Source organism: Trichomonas vaginalis, chromosome V (assembly GCF_026262505.1).
Source record: "Trichomonas vaginalis G3 chromosome V, whole genome shotgun sequence".
NCBI lineage: Eukaryota > Parabasalia > Trichomonadida > Trichomonadidae > Trichomonas > Trichomonas vaginalis.
The window spans coordinates 21,295,329-21,307,075 of NC_067207.1; the positions used below are offsets into that span (position 1 = coordinate 21,295,329).

General features: G+C 33.2%; 1 non-coding gene across 1 annotated transcript, besides 3 other annotated features; it reads left to right on the top strand.

Annotated features, from left to right (window-relative positions):
* Positions 1-998: part of a mobile genetic element that runs on past the window's edge.
* Positions 999-3,412: 2,414 nt separating this feature from the next.
* Positions 3,413-4,270: a mobile genetic element.
* Positions 4,271-4,388: 118 nt separating this feature from the next.
* TVAGG3_0377260 lies at positions 4,389-4,454 on the top strand. The gene has a single exon. It is a non-coding gene; the product is annotated as a tRNA-Glu (tRNA).
* A 3,563-nt stretch (positions 4,455-8,017) lies between these two features.
* Positions 8,018-11,747: part of a mobile genetic element that runs on past the window's edge.

Below are 11,747 nucleotides of genomic sequence, written 5' to 3' on the forward strand. Positions count from 1 at the left end.
AAATGACCGAAGAAGTTGAAACGGTAGATTTGACACCACAAAACAAAAGTTCAGAACCATTGTCAAAACCTGTCAAAGAACTTACAGATGGGAGAAAAATTCAAATTAGAAAGTGCCAGGTCTGGAAATACAAACCCTAACTATAAAGTCACTTTTCATAGAAATGGAACGGCTAGTATCTCAAAAAAGAAACAGACTCTCACAAATAAAATATTGAAGTCTGAAGGAGCTTTCGAGACAACAGATGGAAAAAGTTTACTTCACTGACCAACAGTTCATTATAGAACATCTCATTGACTTAGAGTCGAAATATTCTAAACTTTACACAACAACACAAAAAGTTGAAAGGAAAACAAAAACAAATGGCATATGATATTTATGAAGATGTTAACGAACAACCATACCTGCAAGTGAGGTAAAGTCAGAGAACCGAAAAGTGACGAAAAACGCAAACCGCAACACGACACCGCCGCCCTAGAAGCGCGCCACCAACAACTGACACGCATCAACCGCCTATGTGGACGGGAGCAGCATCTAGCCTCTCTCAGTAGAACCTTCTTCAATCTTTTTGACTGCTAACAAACCTTCTATGGTTCTAGCTTCAAAGTGGCAGCCACTTTTTCTAACAACAGGCAAACTTAACTGGTGCAATGGTTCCAAACTTTGGGTCAAATGGTAGACTTTTCAAAAATGTTAGAAGTCAAACATTCCAATAAGGCGGAATGGGGTCTATTTCTTCTTTTGACTTCTGTCATGTACTTGTTGACTGAATATATTTCGTCATCTTTTTCTATCGGATAAAAAATATTTTTTTTTAAAAATTTATCCAGAAAAATTATTCTTTCTATATTGCCATTCGAACTTTGAAAGATGTTTATAGCAGCATAGAATTTCTCTCGGAGCTTGGTCTTATAATCGTTTCAATGACAATTATTTTCTATATTCCTTCAAATAAAGCCTTTTTTTCAATACATTTCATAAGGACAATCTACAGAATAGCGCATATCCATCTTCGTTACTCTGGTCTTATATGTTTCTGTCTGTTTGTAGAATTTTGCTTTCTCTATTTAGTCCATGTCTAATATATTGTGGCTTAAAAAGATGTGGGCAAGAAGGGTCTGCGCTATGTAAAAAGTTATTTTTTTCTGCCATCTTTCTATCGGAATAAAACAATATTTTTTTTTAAAATTTCCTCAGAAAAATTTTTCTTTGTAATACGGCCGTTCTGAACATCTAAAAGTTTTGACATTTGCCAAGAATGTTACGTTAGAACGCTGCATAAATAACCATACTCTTGACAATATTTTTATATCATCGTACAATGACCTTTCATCATAAACACTCAAAGTAGTTTCATCTAGAATCAAGTTCATATACACTCTTGTTTGCTTCTAAATGTGTCTCTCTTCGGTATGTGGAATTTGTCTTGGATTGAACTTGGAAATATCTAATTCATGAAATAGAGAAAGTGGTTTGTAAAGCAGATGTCAAAGTTTCCTGCTAAGTCGTCAAAATATTCTGTATTTCATATGCAGAATCTGACGTTCTGACAAACTACATATCTCTGTCTCTATAAGGATACATCATTTGTTGTAAATTCAAAGTTTCCATTGTTTGTTATGACCACACGGAAAGCCCATGGTCCATGTATCACAGCAAAGCTTTTGATTTGGTCGTAGGGCTTGACCCTACGACCTTTCTTCGCTTTTAGGCAATGGATATTCGCTGTAAGCTAACTTGATTTTGTTAAAAAGATTTGAAAAACTAAATTATTTGAAATCATTTGATTGAAAGGTTGGGGGGCATGGGAACAATGGGTCAAGCTTCTCCCATTCATTTTACCTTTTTCAATCTGATTGGAAATACCAATAGGTAAATTCGATCGACAATACCTTTTGTAAGATTTCATTCTAATGAAGTCGTTAACAATCAAAATATTCTATTAAGTGTGTTATGAGGAATTTCAAAAGAATAAAGAAAATGGTAAAACGTTAAATAACGTATTATTAAAAAATTGATAATTAAAATTGAAAAAAATAAAAAAAAAATAAGTAAAGTGACATGGAAATTGAAAATTAAATCAGTGTAAATTTATTTTTTTCTCGCTTGTGAAACGTTATTCCGGTCATTTTTTTAAAAAATAATTTTTGTTGTTAGAGATAAGAGCTAAACGTGTAAACAACTTCTTTATGTCTATGAAAATTCTATCTTGCCTTTTTTTTTTTCTCTGCTTGTGAAACGTATTGCGTCTTTTTTTTTAAAAATTAATTTTTTGTTAGAAGATAAGACTAAAACTCGGTAAACAACTCTTTAATTGTCTAGAAAATTCCTATCTGTGCCTTATTTATTTTTTCTCGCTGTGAAACGTATTTCGGTCTTTTTTTTTAAAAATTAATTTTTGTTTAGAGATAAGAGCTAAAAGCTCCGGGGTAAACAACTTCTTTAATGTCTTAGAATCTATATCATTTGCCTTTTTATTTTTTTTCTCGCTGTGAAACCGTATTCGGTCTTTTTTTTTTAAAAATTTAATTTTTGTTGGAGATCAAGAAGCTAAAACTCGGTAAACAACTGTCTTTATGTCTAGAAAATTCTAACTTGCCTTTTATTTTTCTTGCTAGACCCTGTGGAAACGTTATTTCGGGTCTTTTTTTTAAAAAGAATTTTTATTATATTTTTTGTTAGAGATAAGAGCTAAAACTTCGGTAAACCAATTCTTTATGTCTAGAAAATTCTATCTTGCCTTTTTTTTTCTCTCGCTGTGACGTATTCGGTCTTTTTTTTAAAAATTAATTTTTTGTTAGAGATAAAGCTAAAACTCGGTAAACAACTTCTTTATGTCTAGAAAATTCTATCTTTTGCCTTTTATTTTTTCCTTCGCTGTGAAACGTATCTCAGGTCATTTTTTTAAAAAATTAATTTTTTGTTAGAGATAAGAGCTTAAACTTTGCAGACAACCCCCTATGTCTAGAAATTCTATTCTTGCCTTTTATTTTTTCTCGCTGTGAAACGTATTCGGTCTTTTTTTAAAAATTAAATCTTTTGTTAGAGATAAGAGCTAAAACTCGTAAAAACTTCTTTATGTCTATGAAAATTCTATCTTGCCTTTTATTTTTTTCTCGCTGTGAAACGCTATTCGGTCTTTTTTTTTAAAAAATTAATTTTTTTGTTAGAGATAAGAAGCTAAACTCGGTAAACAATTCTTTATGTCTAGAAAATTCTATCTTGCCTTTTATTTTTTATTCTCGCTGTGAAACGCATTGGTCTTTTTTATAAAATTATTTTTTGTTAGAGATAAGAGCTATAAACCTCGGTAATAACAACTCTTTATGTCTAGAAAATTCTTCTTGCCTTTTATTTTTTTCGTCGCTGTGAAACGATTCGGTCTTTTTTTTAAAAATTAATTTTTGTTAGAGATAAGAAGCTAAAATCGGTAAACAACTCTTTATGTCTAGAAAATTCTTATCTTGCCTTTTATTTTTTATCTTCGCTTGTGAAAAACGTAGTTCGGTCTTTTTTTTTAAAAATTAATTTTTGGTTTAGAGATAAGAGCTAAAAACTCGTAAACAAATTCTTTATGTCTAGAAAGTAATTCTATTCTTGCCTTTTATTTTTTTTCCGCTGTGAAACGTATTCGTCATTTTTTTAAAAATTAATTTTTTAGTTAGAGATAGAGCATAAAACTTTGCAGATCACTCCCTATGTCTAGCTAAATTTACATCGTCTCCATTTTTTATATATTTTGGTTTAGAATGTTCCGAAAAGCGTTAATATGGTCATTAATATTAATTGAAAAAGAACCTTTGAATTAATTCAATCTGATCTTCACAAAATATTTTAAATTACAAATTTGTAGTGTTGAATGGATAATTAAGTTATTAAAACTCAAATACTAGTTTATGAATAAAAGTATTTGAATTTATTCAATTTTGTGATTTCTCCTTCAAAAAATCAAGTTTAATATCTATTTGCCATTAATAATTAAAATACAATGAAAACATATTTCGAAATGAAAAGAAATGACTTTTTCTGTTCTTTCAATCATTCAATTTGAATTTTGCAATATTGGATCTCATTAAAATAGCTATTAAAAACAACAAGCAATTTAACTTACATTCAAATTTATTTGTTGTTATATTCAACTTCTCAAAAACATATAATATTTCGGTATAGCATGATATCATGCTATATAATATAATAAACCTATAATAGTATCATTCTTTCAATTATGAAAGGAAAAACCCGAAAAAAAAATCTATTTTCGGTCTATAACAAAAATAAACATGTTGTCATCCATTCTTATTGTTACGAATGAGCCGTTCAGAGGATAATTTTATATATTGATATTAAACATAAAAACAAATGGAAAAAATTAAATTATATACATCCAAGTTTCGTTCAGCGGTTTATATATGTTGTTTCATCCACAGGATCTGGGTTGACTCCCCGTATCCGAAACTTTTTTCTTTACGATACCTATGTATAAAATTATTGTTTCAAATGAAATTAGAGTTTGAAGATTACAAATCATAATTTAGACAGTATTGAATCGTTGTCCAAGACAAGGCAACACCACTCGATGTTGCTCTTTACATTTGTTTGAGAAATATATAACCGTGTCTTCTCAGCCTAGCAAAACTTTAAAATCAATTTTTTTATAATTCTTTTATGAAAAACTCTTTATTTTGTTCTTGTTTGAAATAAGGAATTTCTGCCGTTTTGTTTGTTATTATAACGATGTTGCAGATGAGATGGGGTAGATTCCACATGTGGTCTTTAACATTTGATTATGCTGCACTATTAAAAATTAAAGGTTTGGGATTTTTGAACCATATACTTCATTAATGTCTCTTCTAAGTAAAAAAAAAAAAAAAAAAATAAAAAAAAAAAAAAGCAGTGGGCTTCCAGGGCTGCGCCCTTAGCCCTGAAGATGTTTAGTATAAATGAAAGTCTTATTTACGGTCTTCCAGGACCTTTTCACAAAATATATATGTTTTCATGTTTTTGGTCACTTTTTCTGTCACTTTTTCAGGTAAAAACATTTTTATATATATATAAAATGAATTTTACAACCACCGCTACCCTTCTTGTGGAAATAAGCAGTAGATGGTAAAGATATTCTATTGAGTGAGGAACTTAAGAAAACTACCAGAAATGGTCTATACAATTTGTAGACGTTGTTCGGTGGAATTTCTATATATCTCCATTATTGTCATACAATATTCCCAGACTCAAAGATTATTATCAATGGACTTCGACAACTATATGAACCGTTCAAACATATACCCAGACCATCTAACAACAATATGAAAGAGTTAAAAGTAAAAGATACCTATAGGTAAGATTTGGAAGTATACCATTTAGATAAGAAAAAGTATTGTGAGAGAGGTTTTTGAAAAAAGCAGAATATATTTTGACTGGGGATATGTATATCATGCTAGACTAATTATATAGTGGTGCTATAGAGTTCATGACATTGAAACACTTAGTCAAGTTTTATATCTTAACTTACCAACTGTTTAAAGAGGACAGAGAAAAATATATGATGAGGGTATAGATTTTGAGATGTCATTGATCAGATTTGTATGAAAAATATAAGACAAGGAAAATGTTTTCTTTATAGTGGACTCCCGCCGTTCTATAACACTGGGATTTTCAATACCAAGTAAGATGGTACTTTGAGAGACTCTTTTAGGAAACTCTTAGACGTTTACATACCATCCATTGCTTTTAACTTTACATCGATAAAAGTGGGTTTGGAAAGTGTCATGAGCATGGTTGAGGACATACATGACTATGAGTTTAGATACGATAATATAGAATATGAGAGAGGTCCCTATAAAACTGGAGAAATTTCATAACAAAGAAATTTTATTGGTAAGTAAATGTGGTTTGATAATAGGACTGATAACTTTTTTAAGTTTTTCCATTGGTTCATTTCACTTATTTGAGCGTGGCAGAAAGATATTAGAGAATCGAAGATGAACGCCAATGCCTGCAAATTGCTCCAGTTATGTACTCGTAAAGAGATATTTTTATCTAATATTAAAAATGGGACGCACAAACTTAGCGAAATGACAGCAACCTGGACAACCAACCAAGAGAATAGTCCAAAGTGAAGTTAGAATACAAACTGCAATGCAAACTATGGTTCAAGTGCCAACAGATGTACAAATGCAACTGCACATGTCAAATGACGCTGCGTTAGGTTTGCCACCATGGTATGCAAATATGAAGAAAGAATTGGGAAAAAGAGTTTCTTTTATAAAAACCCTGAAGTGCGTATATAAACAACTTTATGCAGATGACGCGAACACAGGAGTTGACCCAAAATAGTTCTTCTTACCGAGGAGAAACAGAATGTATGAGATCAGTTAAAGATGCGTATGAACTCACAGGAAACGAAAAGACAGGCGGACATTAGATTTTTACATATAGTGAAAATGGGTTTCTTCAGTAGTTATTGGAAACTTCTTCAGAAGAGTTGGAAGAGTAGTATGGATATGATAAAGATCTGTCGGAAAGAGGAATTTGGAACCGAGAGTCAAAATATTGTAAAAGAGTAGGTCAGTTCGTTGCGTATATATACCTAAAGACCCTGAACAGAAGAACCAAGCTCTGTTATACAAACAGCCGGAACCTGACCCACAGGTCAAGTTGGCAACAAATCCAACACCTCAGAACCGTATTTAAAAAATTATTATTTTTACCTTCGATGTAGTTGTATATGAATACTAAGCTTCTAAGTAAAACGCGTGGTATGAATGGAAATTATTCTCTTTCTTCCATCTGTAGTAAACCATACTTGAAAGTCTGAAAATACTTCCACTTGGTGGTCATATAGCTTTGTAGGTTTTTCGTAAAAGTCATTTCCAAGCATAAAAAAGAGTTTTGTGCGCCAGAAAATGAGCATGAACATAATTAGCATCTGAGTCGAAAACATTTTCATATGTTCCATTAGGTTTTCGACTTCATAAAAGTTCGGGTGTACTGGATATTCTGCAGGCTGATTAACATTCCTCAAAAATCTATACCATGCCAAGTTGTTATATTTGTAGAAATATAAACGTTGCTCTCCAAGGTCTTCTATTCTATTGATTTTAACAGTTGCATTTTCCATGTCATAAATAATATCGAGATGGTACTCTCCCTCGTCAATGTATACGGTTTGCATATTCGATATAAGATATCGTTATTTTTTCTTGAAAAGCTTGAAGAGTTGTTTCTAAGTTTAACAAGCAAACTAAACTTGTAAAAGTTTTCCCTGTTCAAATTTCTCATACATACGTTTTTCTTTTTTATAGTATCGAACTTCAAAACCGACCGTAAATGGGAAACCATAGTATGGCTTTGAAATGAACTTCATTCTACGAAAGCCAATAGCTTTTGTGACAGATGGTCTCTTAACCATCTTACGGGTAGTCAAAACGATAGCCTTCATGCTTTACGGGTCTCTGTCTCAAACTTTTGACACGACATTGTAAAAAGTTCATCTAATGGTTTAGTTGTAGCAACCTCTAGAATTTTCTTTTTCTATTGAACAAGCATATTTTATCTAGAAATAAAAATGTCAAATGAAACAGCGTCTATGAAGAGAAATACAACACAACCGGCAACCATTATATACAAGCTCTAAATAAGAACACAACAAACTTTCAAACTATCTAAGATATCTTGAGTCATTGAAAGAAGGAAACTTAAAACTGACATTAACCCAAGACAGACGAGTTTCTATTTTCAAGACAGTAAGAACCATAACTGTTTGTAATAAATCCAACAAAAAGAACTTTAAACGAGAAACCTATAGATGAAACTTCTTTTGAAGGCAGATATTGACAACAAAGCTGACAAAGAGTATGTAGATGCAACAAGAGACTATATTCTTGCATGGACAGATAGAACATACCACAAACACCATAGCACATAACAATCTAATGACGTAGATGAACTACAGCCAATTTAGCATGACAAGCGGATAAAACAATGTTGACATAAAATGTCAAGTGAAGTGACAAGAGCTGACAAAGAATATTCTAAAAGACTCATACACAGGATTTTCTTCGCAACTGTTGGTATAGAAAATATTTGCAGGAAAACGGTTGAAGAACCTTGATGGAACTGGTGGGATGTACTACTTGGAAACCTCGCTAACTTTCCACAAGGTTTAACATCGGATGAAGACAAACGACGATGAAATATACACTAGATGTAGAAATTGTCTATGTCATGGAGGATGAAAACAAAGTTAAATTCACTGCTCAAGATTATATGACAACGAAAAGCTGACAAAACATATGTTAACGTTGAGTTAGATAAAAAAGCTGACAAAAACATATTTAACGATGAGTTAGTTAAAAAAGCTGACAAAACAGAGCTTCAAACGTTAAAGACAGAAATACTTCAAACAGTTATCTATAGGTTCTATTACACGTCAATGAAACTCTACCAGACAAAGTAGTGACTTGGTTTTGGAACTTGGACTCAAATAGTCGACAGTTTTGTATGTGCAAACTCTTCAAGGAAACAAGGTGGAAGTAAACGATTTCAGGTGAAAACTTACCTGCACACAGTCACTACAAAGATTGTAAGTACAGCTGAAGCAGGTTGGCATAAACATAGATTTTGGGATTGGTCAGCAATGAAAAAGGTAAAGGATATGATGTTAAAGACAACGTTCAGTTTGGCTATAAATTGTTTCTGGGTAACACACAGGGAGAAGGAAACCATACACATCGCGTTTCAGGTATACGCAAACAACGGACAAAGTAAAGACTACATGCCACCTACATGACAGTTTACGCAATGGTATAGAAATGCTTAGTCGTCATTTTCAACTTCTTTAGCATATTCGTCAGGAGTTGTCTATATTTGTTAGGAACTGTCTTTGAAAGTATACCACCTTGAACTTTGACAAGTTTGAAACGAGGTCTGACAAATAGTAGTTTATCTTCTGCTTGCAGTCTGTACATTTTGCCATGTTGCCTAAAACTCATAATATTCTCTGTATACTTTCTTCTATTTTTACGAACACGAATGTGAGTACCTGTCGAGTTCCCATTGTGTCATAGTCAATAGTATTTTCAATATGGGTCGCGTTTAGGTATTTCTATTTTTACTTTGTCACCTTTCTGAAAGTTTGAAGCCTGGCATTCTTTCTTGTTTGTCTGCTTTGACTAAACTATTAAATATATAGTCTTTCTCTAAGTCGGGGTTGTTTTTCATTTCTTCGGGGGAGTGGTTTCCCAAACCTTTTTGTTTATCGGCTATTGTAAATATTTAAAAACTTGTCTCATCTTTGCCATGAGAGAAATGTCTATATATTTTGTCGTCATATGACATCTTCATTTGCTTCACCACCTTGTGGTTGATTTTAAGTCTTAAGATTTTATACAACGTCAATGACACCAAGAGCAGAATGGTTTTGTCGACAATGAATATTGGTTTACATTTTTGAACGCAGATAGTTTTATATCGTTATTTTGAAAGAACTTTCACAGTCAGATGTCAGTTTTGTTGGATGGTATTTGTCAACAATATTGTCAAAGCTGCTAGATATCTAAATATTTTTGGACTGTAATGGTATGGCTTCACAGTAATCTTGTGTTTTGACCAACAAAATATTAGCCAGTTGTGGTCCATCTTCTCTATAACCGTCGGAAGGTTTGCAAGATATCCATAAACCAAGCATTTGTGTTGAACTAAAGATTTTTATTCATGAGTGCTTTCTTTGTCGCTTTAGAAACATAGGGTCCTTGTTTGAATTCGTCATTTTAACCATAAGAAATGGGTTTATTTGGCGCATTAGCAGAGTTGCATCCAGATTTTTACCCGGCAGTGGGAACAATAGCTAGAGGTGCATTTGGAATTGGAAGGAAGATTTTGAGAGTACATTAGGTATAGCTGAAAGAGAAAGCTGCAACCTATTATACAAACCGTACAGAAAGGTTGGGAGGTAGCACGAGATGCAGCAAATCTTATTCCAAATCCTGAAACAAGAGGAAAAAGTTCAAGGATGGATGGACAATGTAGGAAGAGCAAGCAGGAAACTACTATAAAAAGCAAATGACTACTATAACCAAGCAAGGACACTATATGGACCAAGGTGAAAGATTCTTTAACAAAGGATATAACCATGCACAACATGGGTAAACAATAAACCAACCGCAACCGCCTCAAACGTGGGGAATGTAAAGTTTTTTACTGAAGATGAAATGAACAATACAGCATTGAGACAAAATGGGTTCAAGATGGATTTGTCGGCTTCCAGCAGTTACACAACCACGTGTTTGTCCAAGTTCTTCCTATACCTCAAGAAGTTTTAGACCGACTTAAAAAACCTAAACAACCAGTGAAAACAAACCAACTAAAATTTTTACTGAGAATGAAATGACCGAAGAAGTTGAAACGGTAGATTTGACACCACAACAAAAAGTTCAGAACCATTGTCAAAACCTGTCAAAGAACTTACAGATGAAGAGAAAAATTCAATAATAGAAAGTGCCAGGTCTGGAATACAAACCTAACTATAAAGTCACTTTTTCATAGAAATGGAACGGCTAGTATCTCAAAAAAGAAACAGACTCTCACAAATAATAAAATATTGAGTCTGAAGGAGCTTTCGAGACAAACAGATGGAAGGTATACTTCACTGACCAACAGTTCATTAAGAACATCTCATTGACTTAGAGTCGAAATATTCTAAACTTTACAACAAACACAAAAAGTTGAAAGGAAAACAAAAACAAATGGCATATGATATTTATGAAGATGTAACGACACAACATACCTGCAAGTGAGGTAAAGTCAGAGAACCGAAAAGTGGACGAAAAACCGTGAAAGAAGAGCCAAAAAACTGAAAGATAAACCAAAACCAAAGTTTAGTTTCCAAACTAAACCAGTCAACCTTCATTAGCTGGTATGGTTGGCGTCAAAGACTCTATGGCAGCAGGCGGTTATGTAAAGTAAAGAAAAAACATTTTTTATTTTTATAAAAATGCCCCCGTATAGAATGGATAGAAAGGTCTGCTAGAATAAAAGCAGAGTTAGAAAGATATGGTTGGAAATTTCAAAAGAGTTTAAATATTAGGAAGGGAAGACCCATAAAAGTCTATGACAAACTGCTGGTCTGACCTATGAATGGACTTGGAAACAGGCACGCGCAAATTATCCAAACAGGTTAGAAGGTTGGAAGAAGAACGTTCTTATGGACATGCCTTTTCAATGTTAACGAGCCGCAGTTGAAGGACACGAGCTTTGCCAGGTTCTACTGGAAACATGACGAACAATTGCATCCTTGAGGAGGAAAAAGGAAAAAGGTGAAGAGCACATGCTCCCCATGGATGAAACACAAGATATTGCAATAGAGAAGTATCGTGAAGCTTAGAAGTAATTACATCTTGGTCGAGACGCTGACGAGGTAAACTTGACGATGGAAAAGAAACAAAAGAAGCTTTCATGGGTGACTTGCTGGCAATTCAAGACGGAAATAGGAAAGGATACAATCTCAGACTTAACCAGTAAACAGATTTAGCATGGTCACTATCTTACCTATGGCACTATGGCAATGTCCAAACAGCGTGCACAGACTTATCTTGACGCTTTCAAAGACACAAAGAGAGAACAAATGGTTGACTCCGACTCCAGATTTTGAATGCAATGAAGGAATTGTGAAGCGTGAAGTTCGAATGGTATCAACCTACCCTCAAGCAGTCAGAACAACATGCTGATACTTCCCCTTCATAAATAAGTCT